This window comes from Epinephelus moara, chromosome 16 (genome assembly GCF_006386435.1).
Source record: "Epinephelus moara isolate mb chromosome 16, YSFRI_EMoa_1.0, whole genome shotgun sequence".
Classification (NCBI taxonomy): domain Eukaryota; kingdom Metazoa; phylum Chordata; class Actinopteri; order Perciformes; family Serranidae; genus Epinephelus; species Epinephelus moara.
In genome coordinates, this window is record NC_065521.1 from 10,422,196 (window position 1) to 10,450,043 (window position 27,848).

Below are 27,848 nucleotides of genomic sequence, written 5' to 3' on the forward strand. Positions count from 1 at the left end.
CTAGCGTGCCTGTCCCAGAGCCAGCTGCAGCTGTTGCTCACCGGTGTATCCCTCCACGCAGGACGTAAACACACTATACTTCCATGTATCAAACTTCTTCTAAAACGACTAAAAAGGACTCTCGTTTTAAACTTCTTCTAAAACGACTAAAAAGGACTCTCGTTTTTTGAATTAATGTTTAAACATGCTTGTGCAGAAATGCCAGCTTCAGGGTTTCTGTCAAGTTTATTTGTTCACTTTTACCGAGTAGGGTACTGACCCCCTATAAGTGCAATGCTAACCGCTGAGACCCAGCCACTGGACGTACAGACACAAAAAAGATATCGATCATGTTATCTCAATATGAAAATGATAGAGAAAGGGCATAACTCCCAAATCGTTGGAGTATTCCTTTAAAGCTTTATAACTCACCCTTTTTATGTCGAGTAGGCTGAAATGGTGCGTGACCAACCATCCCATGGAAGAAGACGTGTTGAATTCTACTGACAGTGATATCTCCAGTTGTACTGACGCAACAGCTAGCATGACTAGCAAGCATGCTGCAGAGCAGCTTGCAAAAGTGTGGATGTAGTAACTGTGCAAGGGGCAGTAACGAAATCTGAACACAAGCAGTCAGCTGAAGACGCATGATAGGCACAGATGTGAACATGTGGGTCTAAACAGGCTCTGAGAGAAAAAGAGGCCAAAAAATAGTCATACAGCCCAGAGATATCACAGTCAATACACTAAAATTATGTGTTATGTCTTTTCTTGCAAGAGTTGAATTTATGTTTCCTGTTGGCTTCCAACGTGTGCTCCAGTTTCTACCATAAAGATGAACATTTTGCCTCAATTCCTTGATTCTCCAGTCTTCTCTGGTGCTCCTGTTCTGGCCATGCCAGTGACTCCAATGTGACTCTGAATGGGCCCTGTACAGATGATAGAAAAGTGGATGGGAGATTGCTGGTTGGAATCAAATTGATGCTACCATGATATTATCTTATGGGTCGTGCATTGGTCAGTCGTGGTGGTGAGCAGGTTCATGGATGGACCAAGCTGCTTCTCAGAGGCACAGGGCAGTGTTATAGAAGTCTTAGAGAGAGAGAGTACTTGGATTGGTGGGAAATACAGATTACCCTGCTTATTGCCTTCAGCCCTTGCTTGTTGCATCATTTCGGCTGCAAATGATGCCACAGCTCTTGTGACGTAGCTCTTCGTGTCTATTTACATGGCATGTCTACATTCCACTGTAAACACACCAATTGATTCAACCACAGGGTGTGACAATGAGATGCTGCTTCCTCTTCAAAAACACATAAACCAATGTGTGACTGAAGAATCGTGTTTCTTTGTTTAGGCCATTGTTTGCACAGGATGTCTCCAAGACTCACAGTTGTTGTTGGAACTTAATTAATGTTTGCTCCCCCTCAGTTGTCAATAGTGAATATTCATGTTTTAAACAGCACACACCCTCATTTTACATTTCCTCTTAATGAAAAGGAAAAAAAATAATGACAGTATAAGTCATATCCACATCATGTTATATGAATATAATGTAGTTTTTTACTCACCATTTTGTGTCTTTGCAATTTCTTTTGAAACTTTAAATTAACGTAAAGCACTTTAGACAAAGGTGATTACCAATGCCTTTAATAGCTTTGTTAATTGATAGTTGTAATGATAATCCATACCACTGACTAGGTTTCACAATTGGTATTTACAAAATTGACAGCTGAACAGGCTAAATTATATGTTGCAATCTCCACCTTCACTACCAGAGGCTCAAAATTACAAAATCTCCCTGTAGTTAGAATGATTCATGGCCTGTAATCACTTGAGGCTACCCCACACACATACACACACACACACACACACAGAGCGCGGAGCCTGCAGGATTGTTAAAGACAGTACTCATCCCTTTCACCACCTGTTCACACTGCTGCCCTCTGGAAGACACTGAAATGCTGCACCTCCCGACTGAGGAAGATTTTTTACACAGCCATACACAAACTAAACTCTCCCCCCAAAAATCCCCCTCCCTTCCCCACCACCACAACAATTTGAAATTGCACTACCATGGACAGATGTACAAAAACTACATATATCTTGTCCTTTTTATAGCACCTTATTTAGCATATTTATCATAATTCAGCCTCATCCTGTTTTAATGTGAGGGTATGTGAGTGTGTGTTTGGGCAAACTGAATGGAACAGTTTTTCTTTTATGAGGGACAGCAAATTGCATTCTGTGTGAACGTACAATGACAACAAGAGCATTCATTCTTTCACTCATTACGGTATTATAGGAATCTTTCAGTGTTGCTGCTTAAGTTCAAAGTGTCACAGTATTTGCAGTCGTGGCATTATTGATGCATTCTCATATACAGGACCTTTCAAGTATAGAACAAAACATGGCAAATTGCAATTTACAGGATTTTTTGGAAAATCATAAATTGGACTACGAAGAAACTTTGGCGACCACACAGACAATATATTTGAGGGGTTATATATGAATTTTTTGGGATGTCATTTTGTTGTGGGCTTCAGTTAACCGAAATTACTACTACAGTTACTATTCTATAAATAACCTCTAGTAGTATCTATCTATCCAGATAGTTTGTTTTCTTTTTTTAATCCAGGCTTGTAAATATATAAATGGAATTTCATTTATCTCTTTGCAGAATTGGTGCCCAATAGAATGGGGATGGACAGAACAGATAAGCCACAGAATTAACTGTCTCCAGTTTTCATGGGAATATTTTCTACTGGAAAGTGTTGAAAATGTGTTGAAGAGTGTTGAAATACGCATCTCTATTGTATTAAGAAAAGTCTCTGAGTAACTTCCTCAAACACAAAGGACAAAAAAACAACAATCTCACTACAGCTGGTAGTTAAAAGTTGGCAGCCCTGCTCAAGTATTCTCAAACCAGACAGCATGCATACTAAATACGTCTGACTGACTTTTGAGTGTGCTGTTGATGGATGCTTTTCTCCCACAATTTTATATTCAAAGGATATGGAGGAGTTCTGACAGCTGTAAAAATTAAAATAAATTATGGGTAGTGATGAAACAGCTCCTGAAAGATGATGGAAAACAAAATAACCTTCAGAAAAGACAATCTAAGAACTAAGTCAATTACTTACAGCCACTGAGGTATTTAACCTGGCCTGACCTCGCTGATGCACTTGCCACAGTTTCTTTGGTTGTGTTCTTCAGAAAACGAACTGCAGGCTCCAGTTGCAAACAATCATATTTATTCATACCAGCATGCATAAGGTTGAATAAATGTCCATTTCTTCATTTTTCATCCTAAACAGAACACCCAACTTTTAGCATGTTGAACAATCTCCTGCGCCACAGCAGTCAAAAACCATTTGCCCTTCCAGGGTCAAACACCTGGCACCAACAATGTCCTTCCTACCTTCATTTACCAAGCTCAAATAGCCAAAGTAAACCCCAGTGCCGGGGGGTCTGATCCTGGACTGCCCCACCTTTCTAGCAGAAACCGCAACCTCCATCTTCATGCCTGTCAGTTCTTGGAGGTCACTCCCAGGGGCGTTGCTAGGCACACAGCTGTGCAGGGACACAGGCCTCCAGTCAGAAGCCAACCTCCGCCCCCTAGTTTAATTTGGAGTCGCAATTTGCGAGACTCATGTTTTTGGCGTTGACACAACAGATAAGAAGTTTGAACCACTAGACTTTAAACCAGATGATCTTACCTCCCTCCACCTCATTCTCATCTCTCCTTGTTGCTTCCCTGTCCCTGCCTCCTCTGTTCTGCAAAAAGAATTTCCTTATGTCCATGATGACGGTAATCCATCAATGTGTAGTGGTATTATATACTTTTGGTACAAGGGCTTTACTTGACAACATGTGTGGGCTACTGTCTGCTGATAAATTTGCACCGTGGCCCGCAGCAGCTTGCCTTCCAACTCCAATTTTGCGCTCCACTTTTAACACAGATTTCACGAGTGACACCTACTCATGGAATAAATTGAAAGCAGATAAATCATAAACACAAATATTACTGATGTGCTACTGCGGTGCTATGCTCTTCAGTGTTTTGAGTGACCACAGTGTAGGTTTGGGAAAAACTGAAAACTGATTAGTGTGTATGGGAAGAAAGGGAAGGGAAAGCTTTTACTGATTTTTCTTTTTAGTAACAGAGTTGTCTTCACTGTGTTTGGGCATTTATGATATTACCTCTGTTGCTCTGGGGAAGATACTCTCACAAGAGACAGAGGAGGCTGGTGAATACTAAGACTGTAGTGCCACACAAGAGATGAGGATAAACATTTTTTTGCTTATTTAGTTTTCAAGCTGATCTTTTTAATCAAGAAACCTCGTTTATCATCAATCATGATTTTCTGAAAATGAGAAAAGCCTTGATGTGAAGCGGAAAGTACTTGACACACTTAAGTAAAAGGATTATAGTGTATATAGATTTCATATTATTTCATGTTTATGATATTTAATTTGTGTCATATTTCTATCCTTATTTAGCACTCAATTACTTTTTTCCTTATTTCTCTTGCCTCTGACTCTTGAGCTGCTGTAACATGAATTTCCCCACCATGGGATTAATAAAGCCTTATCTTAAAAATGTAACTTTTAATGCGACTATCTGTGACAGGTTAGATTAATGGGGCTCACCATTACTGTGTCTTTGTGGAACTGAATCTAATCCAGATTTTGCCAAAATACTAAAAGACCCACTAAAGTTTCCTTTGTTGATTATAGTGAGTAAGCTGTAAGTACTTGACATGCCTCGGAGCCTCAGTATCATACATATCATTCGGTTACTTTGTAACCTTGGTTCTCTGAGTGAGGAGATTATCTCCCCACCCAGTAGTTATATCATAACTATGGGAATTATTCCCATCTGGGGTAATGGACATGGAAAATAAATAATCTTTAAGACACACCACTTAATGTGGCCGGCATGCACCAGGCTATAAAAGCACCACCTTGCGCATGCACCCACTGATTAACATTGATTGGAACAGGTGCAGAGAGGCCTTGAGCCTGGAGAGATTATCGCCTCACTCAGAGAACCAAGGTTACAAAGTAACCGAACGTTCTCTATCGTATCGAGATGATCTCCCCACCCAGTATTTATATCATAACTATGGGAACCCTTTAAGACACACCAAGGGCCACCCCCCCCCATCATCAAAACGGGAAGGGGTGGGACCCTGACCCCCACAGTCCGCTCACCCCCTTATGAAACTGTAATAATAGAGGCGGGGGAGCACCCTGATAGGCCCCCGTCCCCCACTACCAGTCCTACCACACCTAGCGCTTAGCTGGCTGCGGGCCCTGAGAAAGGGCTGGTGGACGTCTGCCAAAATGAATGGCAACAGGCTTCCCTTTGCCTAGCAGACACGCAGAAGCAGTTCATGCATGAAGCCGGATTATCACGAGCAGACACTGCTTCCCCAAAAATTCCCAAACTTAAAACACAGTTGTCATGTTTCTTGTTTGTTTTTTTTCCACAAGAAGGGTCCTGCCAGCTTACATCCTCTCTCTCTCTCTCTCTCTCTCTCTCCTTTTATTTATTTTTTATTTTTTTTTGAAGAGTGACATCACTGTAGCGTGACCAGAAAGTGCACTCTGTAGCTATAGCAATAGTGCTGCTAACTTTCTTTAATTAGTTTCAACAAACAGCATGTTAGTGTGGCCACAGTATGGATTATTTCCTTTGACACCGGACAGTGGGACACTTTCACTGGAGGGAGATGTTTTTGTTGTAATGAGGAAATGGGAAGCCTCCACAGGCGCAAACCGGAAAACCAGCTCCACCTCGCTGTGGCTAACTGTGCAGATAAGCTACTCGCTGCCCCCTGACTCTATCGGGTTGGAGCAAGCAACTTAACCCCTGAGGAACGTCGCAAACTGCCCCCCAACTCTGTCAGCAACAACCTCCTAGAGGAATGCAGCACGCTGCCCCCTGACTGAGTTACTGTACGTTCACACCAGAAGCTTCCAAAGAGGCAAAGTCTGTCGCGGACGCCCAAGAAGCACGAAAACTATTCATGGCAGCTTTGGTCGCTCTAGTCGCTCATCACGTGAATCACTGAACGTTCGATCATGCTTGTCAATTTAAAGGAGCCGCAAAGCGGACTACTGGCTTGAAAGCAGCGTAGTTGCTGCTTGCTGTTGTCCAGTCAAAAAGCTCAGCTGGCCTACAGAAAGTTGTTGATGTTTGGTCAGTGAAAACAGAAAAACAGAAAAGGTATGTCATCCGATTCAAACCAAGCAAGAAAGACTTGCATGCTATGTCGCAACATTAGCCAGCAATTCTCTCCTCTATTACTAGCATTACACACTTTAAAACTCACTAGACCAACCAGCTACCTCCGCAACGCGGTCCCAAGCCTTTTTATTTTGGTCTCTGTAACCAAACAGCGACACATTATAAAGGACTGAGTGGGCGCAAACGCAAGTAATAACCTTCTCAATATCCATTGTCGAAACAAGTGTGCTGTAGGGACCAAAGTTACATGGCTTGTTCTCTGGAACCCGCTTAATTGAAACACGTCAGCATTCCAACTGGTTGCCGCCGAACCGCATCAGAGCTCATTACCATAAAGTTAAAAGAGTTTGAACTCTCTTTCTGCTCTCACGTCGACTCCGACAGGTGGAAATCCATGAATCAGTGGGTGCATGCACAAGGTGCGGCTTTTATAGCCTGGCGCATGCTGGCCACGTAAAGTGGTGTGTCTTAAAGAAGATTTATTTTCCATGTAGATTCCCCCAGACGGGGATAATTCTTATAGTTATGATGTAACTACTGGGTGGAGAGATAATCTCAATATGAAGAGAACCACTAGTTACAGGCAAGTTAATAACACAGACACTGGGGTGTTTGGTTACTCTTACAGGGCACAGGTTAGCACTGCGATCACTATATTGATCACATCCCTCTTTTTTTCGTTCTCATTCCAAACTCATCAAATACCGCTGCTTTGACAGTGATTTCGGTATCAGACACCTTCGGCAAAAGCCACCTTTCGCGGCAGTATGATACACTGCTGCATGGCATCAGTTTGAAATGCTCCCTGTGACAACACAATATAAGGAGCTGGGAGGTCCCTATAGGGTGGGCAGAAAAGGGGAAGTGGATGGGTCCAACAAACCCTGGACTTTAACCCAGGAGCGGGCTGTTCACTTCCTGTATGAATGTAGAGCCAAGCCATTTATTTCAAAACCCAACCACACTTGTGAACAAAAATGATCTAAAGCTCAATCCTGAGGCTGTTCTGTAAATAGTTTTCTGATAAATAATAAATATAGCAACTTCTAATCAATCCATATCCAACTTCTGGTTAAATCCCACTCATTTAAGGTTTAAGTCCCACCCACCTCTGGTTTAAACCCCGTCCATTCCAAGTACAGACACAGACACAGATAATTTAATTGGTTGAACTGATACAAATACAGATGCAGGTAATGGTGTACTCACATGTCTTTAATTGCTATCATGGTATGGCATGGCTTCATAAGATTGCTCGTGTTGAAATTAGCAACACTAGTGCCACCTCTCACACCTAAAGCCTTGCATACTGTACAGGTTGCCTTTTTATTGGTGGGACTCTCCAGTGTAAGATGGTGCCAAATTGCAAATTTTTTGTATTCTGCTCATGGCTAACTTTACACTATTTACCCAAAATCAGTTCTTCTTAATCGCTCTAAAACTACTGCCGGTGGTTGCACAGTGCAACTTACTGTGTAGGCTACTCTTTTAGAGCTGCACAAAGAATCAATTTCTGTTTATTATCAACTATAAAAACTCTAAATAAAAAAACATCTGACAAAAATTGTCAATTCAGTGTGGAAGATACATCCTTAGATGCGCTGGGACACATCACCAGTGATGTTCATGAGATGTGTTTCTTTCAACATCATACACCCTTCCTCAGGTGCTGCAGCCAGGACCAGACCCTGGCTTGTGTCCCAGCAGCATTGGTCCACTGATCTTTCTTCCTGATCCAAAGCCATCTGGAGGCTTGCTCTGCTGCTTCCATGGTTGACTTGATGGCTTTCCTTTTTGCAGCACCACTGCACCCCACCTCAATGGGCTCACAGCATAATGAGAGAGTGAAAGCTTGTCAGGTTATATTGACCACCTCATTATCTTTACTCAACAGGAAAACCCTCCTGCTTCCTGAGTTGTATTAAGTCTATTCTGATGCATTATTGCCAGTTATGTGTTTCAATCCAGGAGTCATGTTAATGATGTTTGAAACAGATGCTTAATAGCACATTTTTCTTTAAATGATTTGCCAGAAGAGGATGAATGACTAGTTTAAAATTAGATGTAAAACAGTGTTGATGAATGACACATCTAACAAGATAATCATAAAACTGATATACTTCAATAGGAAATTAAGTAAATGTGAAAAATGTTTCCAAAAGAAATTAAGAAAGACATTTTCCAGTCTTAAAATATTTAGAATCCTGAGTAGTTCATTATAATTCATTCTAGGAACTTCACTTCGTTTGTTTGCATACTTTCTAATTCCATCCTGTAGTAAGCTAAGTGAGTATAAATTAAGAATACATATTGTAGTGGCATAAATGTTATGCATCCAGTCCATTCTTATCACCACTTTGTAAAACTGCCACCGACACTTTGTCACTTCCCATGACCTGTGATATCAAGGCCCAAGGTCCCCTTTGACGTCTTTGATGAGACAAACGAGACTTTCAACCAACTCCAATGTAAGCCCATCTATGGTAATATTTGATGCTGAGAGCAACTTATGTGGTTTGAACAGTGGGAAAGTCCACATGGGGTGGAAGACAGGGGACATGAATGTGTCAAATAAAACAAGACTGTCACCCAGGGAGAGTTTTGATGGTCGATGCACACTTTTATCACTCACGTTTACGTATTTATGTCATGTTACATAGTTGTAATATAACAAAAGCACTTATTTTAACCCAAACTTGATTACTGCCCTATGGTTGTATACCTCCATGCACCAATCAAGTTTCCCTCAGAGTTTACATCCATGTCTGTAAAAATGTGGATGCGTCACACACATTTTCCCCCCCTACAGCACAGAAGATCTATACGATCAGCACAGTTTCAAGGTAGGCATCCTAGTTTAGTGTCACCAATTCAGTGTCTGACCAAATGTCTCCCCTTCTGTTCCTGAGATATGGTGCTAAATAAGGACCAGAAAGGAGTGTTTTTGCAGAACATTATGATGTCACAGTGCAGTTGTTGCAACTTTGACCTTTTCTGATATAAAACATCATCACTTTATTATTTAATCCTATTGGACATTTCTGTGGAATTCTTGAGTTGTGGCCAAAAACATATTTTGTGAGGTCACGGTGACCTTTGACTTTCAATCACATAATTCTAATCAGTTTATTCTTCAGTCCAAGTGGACATTTGCGTCAAATGTAAAGAAATTCCCTTCAGCTGTTCTTGAGATATTGTGTGTATGAGAACGAGACAGATGCAAGGTAACACTGACTTTGACTTTTGACCACCAAAATCTAGTTAGTTCATCCTCAAGTCCAAGTGAACCTTTGTGCCAAATTTGAAGAAATTCCGTCAAGGCATTCTTGAGATATCGTGTTCACACTAATGAGACAGACAAGGTCACAGTGATCTTGACCTATGACTACCAAAAACTATACAGTTCATAGTTGAATCCAAGTAAATCTTCATGCAAAATTTGAAGAAAAAAAAAAAAAATCCCTCAAGGCATTCTTGAGATATCACGTTCACAGGAATGGGACAGACAGACTACCCGAAAAAGTAATGCCTCTGGCCACAGCTGTTGCCGGCGCAGAGGCATATCTTAATCTTAATCAATCTTAAAATAAAGATCTTTTTCTCAACCTTACTGAAAAAGTCCCCTCTGTACCTTTTCACATGCCCAGATTCCCAACATTTACTACCTCAATCATTGTCATTAGGCTTGATCATGCCACCTGTGCCTAGTTAGACACAGGGTGAAGCCATCAGTTTGTTGGCTTATGTCTCATTTAGTCCATAAAATGTCAAATAAAATAGGGTTATAATAATGAGGTTTATGTGCTTTTTGTTGCAGTGTGTATTAACCATAAGGATGTATTGTAAGTATGATTTTCCCTTCTTTTCACCTGGGCTGCGTTCAGCCCTGACAAAATGTAGCAAAATGTGTATTTAAACAGAAACGGTGGTGCGTTGAACTCTGTTGTATTACAAAGGTGCAATACCAATACTGCGGGGTATTATTATTTAGTTTAGCTCAAAGGGGTCTTATTGGCTTGAAAACCCAACCTTTACACTGCCAAAGCAAGTGTGAAATAAAACAAAAAATGTTTGCATAATAAGTAGAGATCTACCAGACTTTATTTATAAATATGTCACTGATTGGGGACACCTTTGACACACCCACACCTCAAAGCCTGTTGCACACCTTTTTACACAGTTTCAAAGAAACATGACGTTTAACCCAGAAGCTGTAGCAAATCCATAGCAAAAGGGCGCCCACTGCGCACTGTTATTGTGGTCACTGGCAATCTGGGATCAAGAGGAGGGGAAGGACCCCGTAGTGTCTTCCTCCCTCTGTATGACCAGACACCGCTGACCAGTTAAGTCTGTAGGAGCATCTAAATCAACCTAGGGGGAAGTGATTATAAATATTTGCCATAATGAAGCATTAGAGGCATTTAAATGTTTGCCTTTTTCCTGTTAGGTTCAGGTTTCAGTGTAATTTCCCTCTCCGGTTTTCCTTAGTTCCCTGCAGTGGTTTAGCCCAAACAGGCAACCCCCATATGGTGGATTAGTCCAATTAAGGTGGTGCCAGGAAGGGTTATATGAAGCTACTTGGGAATTGACTGTGGGGGAGTTGTTGTCAGTTGCAGCTTGTGGTGAGGTTGTGTTATTTCTCTTTATTTTCTCCATCTTATTTTCTCTCTGCTAAATTTCCTGGAACGTTTGTTCTTCTCTGTTTTATTGGGATTTTTGCTCGATAAAGCCACTTTATTTATATAGCACCTTTCAAGCTTAAACACAATGTGCTTTCTCAGTTAAAAGGTTTATGGAATAAGGACCACATTAAGTTTTAGCTTCACCTTATTGCATAAAAATCAATACAGGAGAAGTTGAGGACAAACAGCAGGGACACAGAATCAACAAACAAACCGGATCTAGAGTGCATGATTACAGTGAAAATTTAAAATATAATATGTTTTTAATAAATAAAATGGGAGAAGGGCTGGACTTTAATAGGCTTTGCATTCAGCATCCTGGTTGCATTTGGTGTGCTTGTCTACAGCGCCTCCCCAAGGTCAAAATTCCCAAAGTGCAGAGAACAGTGGTAAGGATCTGGAAAGCTATACACATTATATTTAATTATTACTTACATAAAGATTCCCACACCACATGAACATACTGAGTAATAAAATACTCTCCACTAGATATTTAAACACCATTTCCAAGGTAAGTATCATTAAGATAATTTAACTGTCTAAATAGATTTTATTTTAACAATGTGTTCAGTATTCTCTGACATTAAAGTGACCATTAGTCACTTTTACAGGACCTTTAAGCCTGCTGACAATTTCTTCAGCAGATTCAGTGATAGTTAAAGGTTACAGTTTGTCAGAAGTCTGGTGTGTTGCTCGAAAACAACAAAGGTAATAAAAGTTGTACACTTTGGTGTTTCTGTGTTTTGAGTAATCACCCCTGACAGCCAGCCTTTTACAGACTCTCTTTTGTGGTTTATTGGACAGAAAATCTTTAATCCACAAAATAACACCACCGTTTCCACTTAAATCCAACAACCTTTTCAAAACACATGTAGTGTCATCGGCTGAAAATCAATAATTATGATTCTAACACACACTTTTTAGGCTTTAAAGGAGCTATATGTAAGAAATCTAAAGCAAATAGTCGTAAAATCCTCCTAATATGTCACAGAGACTAAGGAATAATGTTCATATAACATACTGATCTCACCGACAACAATAGTACAGCCAGAATATTCGCATTTAAAACATTTTCAGACCTCCCGCCGCCCGCCTCCGCCTTGATTAAACGCTGAAAATAAAATAAAAGAGGGAGACAGGTTTTTCCTATTTTATCTTATTTTGTTTTGTTTCTCCCTCTCCTCTCGCTGGAAGCGTCGGACCTCCCGCCTCCCGCTCCCGTCTCAAACACAGAGGTCTCCATCTCCGCTGAGCACGCCCGGCCTGTTAAATAGCCTGTAACCGTAACAACTGTGTGACACAAACTCAGTGCTTTGGTCATTAAATAATGTCGGGCTCGGTTCGGGTTCGGACAGAAATATGCTGCCCGTGCCGCACTCTAACACACACACACACACACACACACAAACACACGGAAAACCGGACATTATCATCAGTTTATAAAAAACCCCAGGGACGTGAAAAGTGGACATGTCCGGGCAAAAGAGGACGTTTGGTCAGCCTAGTTTATGTTTTGAATTTGTGTTTTGGCCTGTTGCGCCACACATCGCCGTCTACCAGTCACGCAGTCAGTAGAGTCTCAGCATCAGTTACAGTTACGACTGAACTACAGCAGCACGGCAAGCAGCATTAGCAGTGTCCCGGTACATAGCATTAGCAGCCGGCTCCTCCTTAGCTGTATCCCGGCAGCAGCAGCAGAGAAGCCGGACTTGCTCGAACGGTCCGCTGGAAAACCGAAGATCAAGGACGCGGCGAGAACGGTCCGCTGGAAAACCGAAGATCAAGGACGCGGCGACGCGGCCCTACCACGGCAGCCGCCCGTGGGCAAACAAATCAGTCTCCAGCGTGCCGCTGTCCAGCAACCTGGAATCTGTAGGGGAGGGGGGGCGGACACGACTCGCGGCAGTATTTTGAATTTGAGTGCAGTAACCGTTTTGACCACATTCTTACATACAGCGCCTTTAACTAAGATTAAAGTTGCAATATCACTACCTTAAGATTTTTTTTTTTACATGCACATTAAATGATTACTTAAAACTCTCTCCACAGACAGCAGTTTTCCTCGGGATGAATAAAGTTCTGTGTTATCCTACCTGAACTTTGACTCGCTGTATTTCGGACACTTGATGCAGTAAATTTGTTTTGCTGCTTTAATCAATGCACACAGAAGCTTGATTGCCCTCCTCGACTGTGGGGGAGGGTGTTCCCAGTCGAAACAAGTTGATTGATGCTTTTTACTCCCCAAAAAAATCATATTAAAAAAAAAAAAATACCAAGAGACACAGTGTCTGGACTATATTGAACACTCAACCCATTTCCAGACATATACCATTTTAAATTCACGGTATCCCGCAGCAGGCATTTTTAATGCTCTTAATGCATTTTTTTTATCAGATATCATTGAATACAGTGTAATTGTTTTTTCAGAACACTTAAATTTAGTTGTTCTCTATTCTCTGACAGCGATCGGTCATGTCTGGCAGAGTAATGTTACTTCTTAACTTGCAAAGTTATAATTAAAGGTGAAATAACGTAATAAAAAGGACTTAAAGACCTTAAACACTGTATCATCATTTAAGATTTTTTTATGTATTTATCTAGCTTTATTGTGATTAAAATCCCCTTGAAAATAGTATTTTGGTGACTCAGACTCTCTCCACATGGAGCCTCCAGTCACAAAATCTTCCTGCCATGACATTGGAAACTTATCCTGATTTCTGATGCTTTTTTAAATTATGACACAGATATATATATACCATGATGTCTGAAACACAGTGAGTCTACATTACCTTACCTTATCTTATATTATCCTATTTTATGTTATCTTAATTCTCTTCAAGGTACATTCATTGAAAGCAGTTGTGACATTAACCAGTTCACCTCACTGTGTAACTTTTGTCCAAAGTCCTTGTCCAGAACACATTATGTAGGACATACTTAGTTGTCTTGTGTTTGAATTTAAGTCAGCATTGCAGCAGAGAGGATCAGCTGCCCAAAAAACTGTTGAGCAGTTGTACCACCACACAGATAAACAAGTCTGAGTTCTACAAAGATGTATAATTTATAGGTAAAATAAAAGCTTCGACATGTGGACATAATGCACACCATTTAGAGAAAGTGATGGTATAGTGCCCTCTGCTGGTAAAGGATTAGTATTACAGTAAATGGCGTTGAAAAATTAAGATAATTAAACAGTGCTCAGACCTACAGTACATGTTCTCATGTACAGTACATGTTGGATGCAGGATCCCATAGGCAAAGAAATACAGACACCATTTCTTACTTATCACAACCATTATTTTTTCCAATACTGCTCTCCATTCCCTCAGTTACTTATTTATCACTTGTTTACACATTTTTCACACTGGCCCTAGCACATTTGGTGCCCTAGGCGAATCGAAGATCCAGATGTTCAGGAGGTTTTTAAATTAGCCACAGAGGTCTCCTCGTCTCCTAAACAAATGGAACCTTGTGATTTAAACCGATAACAACACTGAATAAAGCTGTTTCATGTTAAATAACTGAAAGGTAATGCATCATCTTTAACTTTCAAATCTGAACTGTAATAACAATGTTACTCATTCTCCGATCCTCTCTGGGTTGGCCAAAAACAGCCAGTCAGAGAGGTGGGTCAGTGTGTGGCTCATGTGTTGAAGAAAAATGTTACTTCCTGACCTTTGATGCAGCATTTTCCCCATCCTTTCTGGTACAGTTTAGGTCCTCATGGTGAGCCCTATAGTTTTGCAAATACTCCTCTGAGACAACGCATCATTAACCATGTTAAAATGTGTGTTAGGACCCCAAAATGAAATTCACTGGACACTATATATATGCTATACTAACCCATGCTTGATGAAAGCATTATGAGCCTCATCTGGCCTTATCTTATCTTGCGACTGGACAATGTAATTTTCTATCATTGACCTTTTATGAAGCACCTCTTTTACTTTTCCATGTGCTCTGGTCCGAGTAGGTAGCGCTGCAGCTGGGGCAGCTACATACTGTAAACCGCCCAACGGCCACATGATTGGCCAACGTACCTACACAGTCAGCCTTTGCACCTTAGTCCAGAAGTGGAGGCCCTGAAAAAAATGCTGGATTAGCATTTAACTAGCTATGAAATGTTATGCTTAAATAGAGGTGGTTAAGGTTAGGTTGGAAGAGATGATTCTGAATGTGCCACATTGTGGATTCAGTGCACTGGCATCAGGGGTCTGATTGTCATTATCCACAGCTCATATCTAAACAATAATAATGGTTGTCTCTCAGGTCTATGAGAGCCTGGCAGCCAGTTAACGTCCTGCTGTCAAAATTCCTCGAAAAATGAGTCAACAGTGACCCCTGCAGTCTGGAAGTGAGACCTGTTGGAATGAGCCACAGCGCTGAAGCCCTGTGGTCAAGGTAAGTGCTCTGTTGCCTGCATACAAATGATAAAAAATAATACATAGGCATTAATTTTCCCATATATTTGTACAAGTGGACCCCAAAGTATAAACATCACGTAGACCACATTTTTCAAATTCCCCCCATGTTTCTTATTCAAATTGAGTCCTAACAAGACAGTTTTCAACCTCCGAATCCATATTCTTTCCTGTCTCCTTCACTGGCCACCTGTCCACGTAGCACATCCAAAAAGGACAGAGTGGACCTGGAAGTGCTGTGTCAGAAGAGTGTTCAGTCTGCCCTTCCGATGTTGTTAATGTGTTGCTTGAGTCTTGTTAATAAAGTTTTCCCCGTCTCCCCTACATATTGCATCCCACAACACTGGTATATAATGACAGACACTAGATTCTGCCGTTGCAGGATGAATTTCTCCATGACTGGAGCACCTCCACCCCTGTGTGGATTATATATGAACTTCATTGCCTTGAAGCCCCAGTGGCTGTTCTCTGCTCTGCAAACTTGTCTGATAAATTTGGCTCTGACCTGTACATCTTTAAGGTTTTTTTTTTTTCTGAGTGCTGAGATAACTCTGTTTTCACCTGTTGTTTGTCATGATTGGCTATTAAGTTGGTTTTGTAGGTTTGTATATTGTTTAGAGTAGTAACTACAGGCACAAACTTTTCTGGACTCCCATTGCCATTTCTTTAAGGGTGCTGCTGCCTGACAGCTTCAAAGGAGAGATGGTGAGCTGTGTCAGTGGGAGAGAGAGATGGTAGGGTGCTTTGTTTTATCCATCCGAGGAGCTGCTTGGAGTAACCCCTCCTTCTGGAGCCCTGTCTCACACGTATAGGCTACAGATATTTTGAAAGGCAAACATTTTCCCCTCCATTTTAAAAGATAATTCCGTACACATGGCCTTCGTTTTTCTGTTCAACATGTCCACACAGATAAACAGTAACTGGAGTTTTGATAAATCTTCACTTTAGAAGACGTTTGAAAAAATGAGACCTAAAACTCATGTGAATGAGAGGCCAAAACATGGAGGAAACGTATCTATATACATATAAACAGGGCCTGAGGCTACAGAGAAGGATGGAAATGGAATGATGAAAATCTGCCATGCGGGATATAACAATGACCTTGAATGTGTGTTTTGGATGGAAGAAGCCTTCTGTCCATATTCTGTGTTCATTTCATCCACATTTGTGCACGTTTTCAAAAAGCATACGGATAAGGATGAAATGGAGCAGTACCACCAGAGATTGTGGTGGTGTAGTTTAAACAAGATGCGACCTTAGTAGACAACAAAAAAATTAAATAATGGCAGTACGGAACAAATTGGTAATACAGTAAAAATAGTTATTCGTCCACATGTTGGGATGTATATTAAGACCACATAGACAGTATCTGTTGTGTGAAACTTTTGACTCTGCCCTCTAGTGCCATCTACTGGCTGGATCTATGCCATTATAAAAGAGGCACTGTGGTATGAGGGCAGTGATGTTTATGTTTGAAATGGATGTAGCTTTTTTCATATGTCCGTAATTGTCCGATTTTTTTGAAGTTTCCTTGGGTGAGTAGTCCTGTGCTGTTGTGATTCAAATTTTCAAAAAACACGGTGGTGTCTTAAAAGTTCACAACTGGGTCCAAATTGCACTTTACTTTAATAGAGGGGTGATGGTTATGTAGTCCTGATAGCTTTTCTCTCCATACTGATACACTCCAATGATGTCGTCTAAAAACCTGTAGTAAAAATTAGGGTTCAATCAGCATTTTTCCAGCACCTCTCTTTAGAGCTTTGTGTGGATGGCATGTACCTGTGTCCCATTGCCATGCCCTCCACCTGTAAGTACTGTTTATCATCAAACAAAACATCATGACATTTCAGACAGATTTATAGTAATTGTAGAATTTCTGTGTCTGGTCTGTTACAATCTGGCACTATGGGCCTGCCAGGGAACTGCATCAAGAACTGTCAAGGCATGTGGCTGTTTGGGAATTTTAGGAAGAAGATAAAACTGATTAATTCCTTGTAAAGATTTTAAATGACAGCCCTCACCTGTGTTTGTAGCTGGATACTTTACCTAATTGGTTTGTAATATCTGGGGTTGGCCAACTGCCTGTTAGCCTCCATGGTATACTGTTACTGTTATACCAGTGTGGAGGGTACAGGTCCCTACGCAGCCCCTACCTGTCAAAAACACTCAGGGAGAGAGTGAAAGTCAACCCCCTCTCCAGCAGGCAGATATGAGCCTCATCAGACTGGACTAGCATGGGTAAATTTAAGATGCTAGACAACAATCACCAGGAGAGGTCCACCGAGGCAAGTAGGCCTGGCACCCCACCGAGTGCTCCAGGGATGACCATTTTTCCTGTAGGCTGACATGGAAATTAGCATCACGCTGGTTCCCTTTAAAAAAGCTCATGGGATTTTTCCATTAGATTTAGGATTATTGCTGAAAATAAGCTCTGTGGCAAACAAATGTGACTTAATAGAGGTTTTGCATGGGTCCTGGTCCCTGTTATTCAGCTCCACTGACAGCACCACCACTTTGACTGGTGAATGTGATAGAATGAGGTCCCTATCAGTTTGGATGTCCTGGTTGTAGAAAGTTTGTATATTATTCGTATTGGAGGCTCCTAAAAACCAAATGGGTTTTCTGCCCCTGAAGCTCCAATCAACTAACTTCCTGTTCTCTCTGGTTCTCTCTTTCTGGAGACGTGCTGTCACAGTCACTAACCTACTGGGTGTGCGCACAAAGACCTGAGGGGTGTTTTGTGGGATCAGAGGAGGTCTTATTAATTAGGCCAGCACTGCTTTGAAGACTTCTGTGTCATTATTTTATTGCCTTCCACCTCTTTTGTAAATTTGAGCCTGCCCCGATCTAAAGCCCAAATCCAGCCCTAGTGCCCTGTCACACCCTGAGGAAGCAGCAAGAACAACAGATGTTGTAATTCAGTGGAGAGGCCATCATCTCTCACAGCAAGATTTGACTGAAAAGGTCTGTAGGTTTGTAAAGATTTGCTGTAGGTCTTTAAACTGTATTTGAACTGTTTGTCTCTTTTAATATGTCCCTCGCTCCTATTTGGTCTGTCTTCTACCTCCCTCTTCTTCTTACACTGTTGCAGGGATGACATTTATTCGTAGACTAGCGTCGCCCTGGTTCCCTTGACAAACATTGGATTTTTGGATTATTGCAGAAAATAAGTCTCTGTGGCAAGTTTAATACGTACACATTTTGTTCAACAAGATTATCTTCACAAATTAACACCACTCTTATGATACTTGAGGCGTAACTGCATTACCAGAAGTACAAAGCTAACATTAGGTAATAAACAAACTTTCCCATAGTCGCATGACTCAAACATCGCCACCACAACGAGACTGTGAAGCTGCGGTCAGCGTCGCTCATTCCCACATATGTGTCAGTTCCCAACCTCACCTGCAAACATTCTGACCATTCATGCCTACACAATAAATTGATTATCAATAGACTTGAGTCTTTTTCTGTCCTGCAGGGAACACATGTTTTTTCACTGTGGTATCAACAATTTAATGTCCTGCTCAACCATATGGTAGAGCACATTTTGAGTTACTGTATGTTAATGACAAATGTGTTGAATTTAACCCAACCTGATTGAGCTATCTCTACCATTCGGTTTAGGCATACAATGCTACAAAAACAATCCACTAGATGTCGCTGTGTCTTTAAATAGTTTGGCTGTCAGTTCGCCTCCTACAGGGAGTCAGTGACAAAAAAGTCACTGCAGACATTAGGGCTCTGTGTGGCGAGATTTTGAAAGGTAGTGTGTTTATTCGACATGTTATAGTTTCAGAGGTTTTACTGAACAGATTTATGTAACTTTATACAAAAAATAAAAGTCTGATGAAGGTCAAATCTTTTTAAAAAAAAACTTGTCCTACCAAATGATTGATTTGGACTTTTATGTTAAAGGTAGAGAAGCTGAGCTCGTCTGGTGACCTGTCCAGGGTGTACCCTGCCTCTTGCCCAATGTCAGCAGGGATAGGCTCCAGCCCCCCCGTGACCCTCAAGAGGATAAGCGGTTAGAAAATGGATGAATATATATATATATATAGATAGATAGATAGATAGATATAGATATAGATATGTATGTATGTATGTATACATATAATGAAATAATTTCAGAAGAAGTGAATTTTTTTCTTTCCGTCTAAAGCCATGCTCAACCAAATCTACAGTTTGGTAGAGGATTTTTATTTATTTTTTTAACTACAGGGTCTGTTTAAAAAAAGAAAACATTGCTTTTTGTTATTATAGTCTCAAGGAAATAAAAATGCAATGGATATTTTTTCCATCCCTTTGTCCTTAGAACGTTAAAGGGTTAAGAAAGACATGCATACCTGTCGGTAATAAGTAGTGACACTGTGTTCTGTTTGTTTGTTCTTTGTTTGTTTGTTTGTTTGTTTGTTTTGGGTTTGCTTTATTTATTTATTTACTTAACAGTCATATATTGATGCTCCCTGACGCAAGCCCCTGCATTTAAACGGAGGGCCAAGAGATGAGCTATCCGTCCTCCTACTGTCAACATTGGGATGAAACTGTAGCAAGATGCCGCTGAGTGAATGTCTGTCACATTTAAAGCTGACTTCACCGCGGTGTGTTTCCCTTTAACAAACAATCCAACGTAACGTGACGCAGATGCTTCCATCCTTATACCCTTGTGTCCATCCTCACGCGGCAGCCATCCAGCGCACCTCCTGCATCCCCCTGGCCCAGCCCCCTTCTCCTCTCCTCTCCCTCTCCCCGGGTGTGTGTGCCAGGATCACCGCTCCATCCAGCGGAGCTCTTGGCAGAGAAGCGCAGGGAAACAATGCAAACCGAGACGATGGAGCCGCGAAAGGACTAACGGCGCTACACGGGAAAGGGGGCACAGGTAAGCGAGGCCTGGGCTTGTCATTGAAACCGTCAGTGCTATTGGCCGCGGCAGAACTGTCATTCTGCGAAGGGTGCTCCTCGGGAGTACAGAGAGTGTGGTGCAGCAAGGAAACAGAGTATGATACATTATGGAGTAACCGTGCAGGAAATGTGTGGAGCTTTGTGTTTATTTGGAGCCGAGCTGTTTTCTGCTCTGTCTGTTTATTTTGCTGCAGCTGATGGAGGGATGCTGCGCAGTGCGCTCCGGCAGATGTTTGCGCGTCTTGTCATCCTGTGCGCCCAATGTTTGAGCGTGTAACTCCCCCAGGGCCTTAGGGCGTCAGATGCATGTTGTCCACCGGCGTCAGCGTCATAACATGATATTTAATTGTACTTTTTACGGTGAATGGAGACGTCCCTGAATTCTCCCCCCGGCCCTGCTTTGCGAATCAGCTCACTGTGTCTTAAACCCAAAGTAAGTGACATCCATGTTTGTAGGCAGGGAAGTCGTGACAGGTTGCACAGCGCTGCAGTTTGACCTTGCAGCATTTCTGTTTTTCAGGAACGCAGGTCCCACCTGACAGTTAATACAGGCTCAGCTCTTTTTGTGAGCCTTTCAAATGTTGCCACTGAATTACTGCAATAATATCAACGCTTTATCTGATTTCCTGGAAGGCTGTATGGGGTTAGCTCACTGTTCATTGACTTCCATTTCTCCTGCACATGTTAACTAGAAAAACCATATTCCTTACTGTAACAACACAGTGTTCACTCAGGAATGAATGGATATAGAGTAGAGCTGAGTGAGCGAGATTCTGTCAGAGCTCCCTGAACAACCTTGGCAAAAAAACAAATGCTTTGATGCTCTTATAATTTACTTCTCTGGTACCCAAAAATGCTCAAATGTTGTCCGAATTTGGCATTTGTATACAACAAAGGGCACCACATAGAAGCAGGCACTCTTGAATGAGTGTGTGAACATAGACAGACTTTGAGACAGTGGGCCCCTGGGCAGAGACACATGAAAGTCCTCCCACCCCACTCCAATGTAGGAGCGAGCCATCCAGCATTAAAGGAATGCTTTTGAGTCACTTGTTTACTGTCCTTAAGGACAGGTCACTTTTGTCCTTTGCAGCATGGCCATCTTGTCAGCAGCAGGCTCCTCCATCCTGTTCCTCAGCACTCTCAGCCAATGGCAGCTCTCCTCCTGCACACGTTACACACTAGTGGCGGACTGACCGTCGTCATGGTGACTTGGCAGTCGTTTTCACAGCATGGTGTTTGCTCAGATGCACCCATGGTGGGAAAATCTCTAATTTTGCCTTTTTTTTCTCCTGTGATAATTCTAAGCACAAACACAACTATTGATCTGTAACAGTGTAACACCGCAGCAGTTCTCTCACAGGACCACATGCAACAGTTCATTTCAGGTCTTTATTTGTGCAAAATCGCCAAAGGCTCCTGCATGTTGTTTTTCATTCCTCTTGTTTGCAGTGAATGGCGTCCATCTCCACTTATAGTGCTAATCACACCATTGAACTCCCTGGTAGCTTTTACTGCAGGAGAGGAAAGAGTATTTCCATCTTAGTGGCTGTTGCTGGCTGTGGCCATGTGTTTCCTGTATAGGTGCTCCCGTATACTCTCATAGTCCAAAAACATAATCACCAGAGGTGTGATTGTGAGTGTAAATGTCTGTCTGTCTTTATGTGTCATCCTTGTGATTGTCTTGTGACCTGTCCAGGTGTACCTCGCCTCTCACCCAGTGTCAGCTGGAACTTTTCATCTCAGTTGCTAATAGCTGAGTAGATGTGGGGGAAAGTACAAGTGTAGACGACCCCAGACATCTGAAAATAGTAGTAAGCTTAATGAGATAGTTTAGTAAAACATCATGGAAGACACTGGTTTCCAGACTTTTGGGGCTAGTTCCCCTTTAAAGAAACAGACCATGTCAATATAGCCTGTCAGGAAGGGGCTAAATAAAAGTTAAAGCAAAAAAGGGAACAACTGGTTAGGGTTGCAGCGCTATACCGGTTTCAAGGTATACCATGATATGAAAGTTGACAGTTATCATACTGTGTACATTTGCTTATCTACAATGTTGGTTAAAAAAAAAAAAAGCAGCTGGACGGTCATTTTTCAGTCATTTTTAAAGGGGAGACTTTTTACAACAAAATGATTTCAAGTTTCAATTATAGTGATAAAATGTTTATTCAAACAACAATAACTCTTCAATTTTTGCTTCATTAAGTGTCATTCTGACTGATTATAATATGAATTCTGCAATAACGTGATACTGCGAAACCACAATATTTTCTGAGATGGTTATACCGGAAAATCTCATACCATTGCAACCCTACAACTGGTGTGGCCATTTTTAAAGGGGTCCCTTGAACTCTCACCTCAAAATATCTGAATAAAAATGGGTTCTGTGGTTGCACACAAGTTTCTCATTTTGTTTGTTTGTTTGTGATTAATGTTCAATATTCACCTTTTACCTCTGTTTTGGTCTCCACCAACTCCATAGGGAAATATCTGACTTTTTATCTGCTATGTTACCAAAGAGATATGTTCACCAGCTAGTTGCAAACTGTGTCTGTCTGTCTGTTCAGTGCTGAACTGGTAGTGTTCAGTGTACTTTTTCACTAAAACAGCTGCCTGCTGCAGCTGCAAACAACGCTGATGATGAGAAAGTTAAAACTTAATCAAGACAAGTTACGGACCAGTGACAATGAGCTGCTATAAAGGTCTATGGAGCCAAGGGGAACTGCAGAGAGAGCAAATCCTCTCACATGGATGCAGTCATGTGATCCACCGTTAATGTAAACATAATTGGTTATAGCTGCTTTAAGCTTTTCTCAAATTTAACCCCCAAATATTTCTCTTTTATTTGTCACTCTCAAAGCTGCATTATTCAATACTTTATATTAATGTCATGTGATAGAGGGCACTCTTGTGACTTTAGTGTCTTTGAGATCATTGTTTTTGTTTAACAGTCCGCAGCTTGACTGTCGAGGTTCAGTCTTCTTTATCAACCCCACATCCAGCTGTTTTCAGCAACAAAAAAAAACCTCTGATGAATACACTGTATAATACCCAACACCAAACAACAGACAGACAGTCAATGTTAGTGACTCGCTTGCAGCTAAAGAAACATAATATTCTCAGGAGGTGGTGGAGACCAAAACAGAGCAAAAAAGAGAGTAAATATTGACCTTTTATTTGTCCAGTAGACAGACACATGACTTTGAATGCAAATGCTGCTCCATGTCCGCTTACTGTGTAAAAAGACAACTGCTAGCCATGTCATAAGTATATAATGCTATTTTTAACATACAGAGAGAGATTAAACTTGCTCTCATAATCTGTGATTGTACCCACATCATGAATGGAGCCTGATGTCGACAGAGAGAGTGAAAGAGATGAATGTGTGTGGTCCTGAGTCTCCTCCCACATGGCATTAACGTGACTGTCAATATTGATTTCCTGTTTTTCTCAATGCTCTTTGCTTGTCTTGCCTCTGAGAAAAATAGTCCACACAGACTATTAGCCTGATCACTTAGGCTGCAGCACTCTGGCATGCTTTTAATCGCTGCTGCTTGGCTTACTAACGAAAAACCCATGGTGTAAGATATTTTGAGCATTTGACCTGATTAAACACAGATAGTCCCTCAGAAGTTATAATGACGCCATGTGCTTTTTACCCAGAACTTGCAGCCAAATGACGGCTAAATCTTATTCAAATCCTGTGAGAATGTGATGTAAGAAAAGTGTGAAAGAAACCTTTTGACAGGCTTAATGTCAAACTTGGCCAAAACCCTGGTTAATAATTGAAGTTTTAGTAAAATTGTCTATATCACATTCTCCTCCCTCTTTTCACCCTCAACCTCTGCGTTAAGCTTTGATTGATGGTCCAGTAAGAGCTGTGCTTTATTTTATTGCTGTGCTCTGCTGGATCTTAGCTAAGCTAGTCTGCATCCTCTGCAGCAGTGGGGTGACTCTGCAGGATGGACCTGATCTGTGTGCGCTGTGAAAACCAAAAGTCACAGCTTGTGCTCTTTACTGAATGTTATTTCCATCCTGCCTTAACTGAGGAGACATTTGATGGATGCGTGAGTATGTACTTGACTCTTCTCTAGTGATACTTCACTTCACACTTATGCGCTTTCATTCTGAACTACATGCATGTCCACAGAGCAACAAAGACGGAAATTGTCGCTGCTAAATGTGCTGCTTGCCAGTCTGCTCTGGTTTATGTTTTCCATCAGTGCAGCCACTTTGGAGTAACTGCGGTGAAGGCTGTCTTAGGGTCAGTGTCTGCATATACCAGCATGCACTGCACAGGAACTGCTGTAAAGCAGTCGGAGTGGCCCAGTGTAGGAAGTGAGTATGTTTATGTGCTTTAACCTGACTTTATAATGCTTACTGAAAGCCAGTTTGGTTGCTTGACAAATGTGCAAACACAACATGCGCTGCATACAGTTCATCCACAGTGAAACTCACTGAAATTTTAGGACTCAGTGAGCAACTGGAGCTCAAATACTACCACTTGGCTCTATGTGGCAGCTTGGATTCTGTCATCCTGGCAGGGGACAGTACTATAAAGACGCAGTCTGCCTGGCATTGCTACTGCTTTGCTTTTGAGTTGGCTCTTTATTTGCCCCTTGTGGCTGATGGGGGATAAACACCTGCTACACTGGAGATCTCAGTAGCCACAGTTGCAGTGGGTGTTTCCTGCCCTCTGACCTCAGGGGGCAATAATGAGCCCAGTCTGGCTTGGTAGATCACAATCAGGTGCATGACACACAAAAATAAAATTAAATTCTTGCTTTATTGGAAGCATTTTTAAATAGTATGTTTGGTTTTTACAAAAGAAAAGGCGTTAAGGATTAGGACCAGGCTTTTCACATCAAGGACCTGGGCCTGGATCTCAGTGAACTTGACCACGAAGTCCAGTTTGATTAGTGTGAGCACTACGTACACAGTCCACTTGAAATGGTAGCAGTTGGCAAATAGAGTTGCAAAGGCACTACTTTTGTGTTACTTTCACCAAAATGAGCTCAGAAGAACTAATGTTCATTTTAAATGGATGAGGGTCATGTTGTTCACAGCAGCTAATCAAAGCACAGAAGCTCCAGTTTATTACAGTTCATTTCAAATCCAGTGCTGCAGGTCGGACCCATTCATGCATTCACATACAGTGGTTACCACTTTGTATTAAAATCCCCTGCTGATATTAATAATAGGGTGATGATATAAAATTATTAAATAACCTTTTTAAATAAATGAATATCCTTGGACACAGGGAGGGTCAGGCAGAGGATCAAAGTCTGGTAATTATGAGTTATGGATCAGTATTTGTGGGCCTGTGATATGAAACACAACAAACAAATGTTGAGGTTAGCACAACATATGGAATGATGTGCGAGTCAGTTACTATGGCAAGTGCCAATTAATATTATGGAGCTGGAAGACCCACCTGCTGGTTCCCAGTGTGCCGGTCAGCAGCAGTGGAGAAAGAGTTGTTAATAAAAACGGGACTGTGTGCCAGCATTGCTCCGAAGTTTTTGGGGATGAGAATGGAAACACATCCAACATATGCTAACATCACCCAGATGTGCTGATCACTGGGACCAGGAAAAAAACAAACTGGAGGCCATCGCTCTATTCCTGCTGCTTTCAGGCAGCCTTAGGACACAAAAGCAGAACAGAATACATTGTAGACTTTGAGGGTATATTAATGGAAACACAATGAACATGATAATGCACAGAACAGCATGACCCAGATGTGCTGATCACCGGCACCCTTTTATAATGCAGTCTGTAATGACATGACAAGACACAACAACTTTCAGGGGATGTTTTTTTTGGTGACACACTGACAGAGGTGGAGGGGTGTGGAATAATAAACAGTTTGTTTCTGATGGTAACACATTAAAGACTACCCAGTATTGCGATCAAAGAGTAGTGTTTAGTGTGATGCTAGTTAGACTGATGTTATGTGTCACAGAGTTTCAAGTGGCCTAAAGCCAATTTGTGAGTGAAACAGTGAGCGAGAAAACAATGAGTGAAACACTTTGCTCCTGTCAGTATTGATAAAAGATCCATGATAATATATTTATAAGGGCTTAGTCTGCGGTCACTACCACAAAAAAAAGCTTGTGAGTAGTAGACACAATAAATCTTCTAACAGAAGGCTGAATTCTGGGGCGTCAGTGGCTTAGTGGTAGAGCAGGCACCCCATGTACAAGGCTGTTGCCGCAGCGGCCCGGGTTCGAGTCCAGCCTGTGGCCCTTTGCTGCATGTCATCCCCTCTCTCTCTCCCCCTTTCACACTTAACTGTCCTGTCCATTAAAGGCAAAAAATATCTTTAAAAAAAAAAAAAGAAGGCTGAATTCCAGTTAGATGCTTTAGTTTTAAGGATCCTAGTATTTTGTGTGCAGGTGCAGGTGTGTGTGTGTGTGTGTGTGTGTGTGTGTGTGTGTTGGGGGAGATCTTTTTTAATCAGCGCCCAGTTAGGATATATAAAACCCTCGCCCCTGCAGCTCGAATCACTGTGGAATCTCAGCCACACAGGACTGGGGCCAGCTTGGCTTGTAGTAAGAAGGCTCAGAACTGGAGTTACATCCAGGTCACTACTGTTTGTAAGGCTAATAACTGATAGAAGCATTGCCTACAATGGTCCACCTTCCAACTTCTCTTCCTCTCTCTCTGTGTTTTGTTGAGCGTATTCTTTAGAACTATTTGTATGATATCCTACGAATTAGTGCCTCATGAACAACATTACATCCTTAGCGTACGATATATAACAATGTAAAGTTACAGAGGTTATGTTTTGGAAAAGAAACACGGATGAGTTTTTTTAGGTTTAGGCAAATAATGTCACTGTGGTTAGGCTTAGGGAAAGAAACATGGTGAGGATGCACCTTAAAATGACTCTAAGTTGACACGACTCCAGGGGAATGTCCTGGGGAAAAGTCTGCGTTTTTGTGACCAATCCACCACCCCAACCTGCCCCCTTACAAGACCGCTTGGGACTGCCTCCTTGTTCACTCCCGTAAGCACATTGGTCACATGATTGCAGGTTGCATTGGTTACTGTTGTTGTTTGTTAGAAAAGTTGTTCATTTAGCACATCGCTGAATGTGCTAAGTCTAGCACTGGCATTAAATACAGTAGATGCAGCTTTTATCTGTAACTTACTGACCTCTGTGTTTGATATGAAACAGAGGAGTCCCACGTGTCCTGCTGTGAACCACAGGGACCAAACCTGGCAACAGCTAACGAACAAACATGGTCACCAACACAAGCTCCAGTGCTTTTTCATTTCTTTTAATGATTTCATTTCACCTAAACTTTTCACACACCATATACTATAGAATATGTCAGTTCCACAATTAAACTTTTAACCTCATCTTATTCTCGCACAGTTGTGAGTATTTCCCAGGCAGATGCTAATAGAAGCTGCTGACTGTACAGCCTATCAGGATAAGAGAATGAGTCATCATCATCATTTAGTCAGATAGAGCATCTCTGCCTTGGAGGGTTGCAGCGCTGCATTCAGCTCACAGATGTATTATTTAAATCAGATGAAAGCTTCTCAACTTATGGATTTAAAGACGTTGTGTACAGGAATAGAGATAAGCCTGCATGA

The 27,848-nt window shown here is 41.5% G+C and overlaps 1 protein-coding gene across 1 annotated transcript in view; it reads left to right on the forward strand.

Moving 5' to 3' along the window:
- Nucleotides 1-20,026: 20,026 nt before the first annotated feature.
- snphb (syntaphilin b) overlaps nucleotides 20,027-27,848 on the forward strand; it is a 37,030-nt gene continuing 29,208 nt past the window's right edge. The window contains exon 1 of the mRNA XM_050063842.1: nucleotides 20,027-20,217. The gene's annotated coding sequence lies outside the window, so the exon portion shown is untranslated. The remainder of the gene's footprint in view (nucleotides 20,218-27,848) is intronic.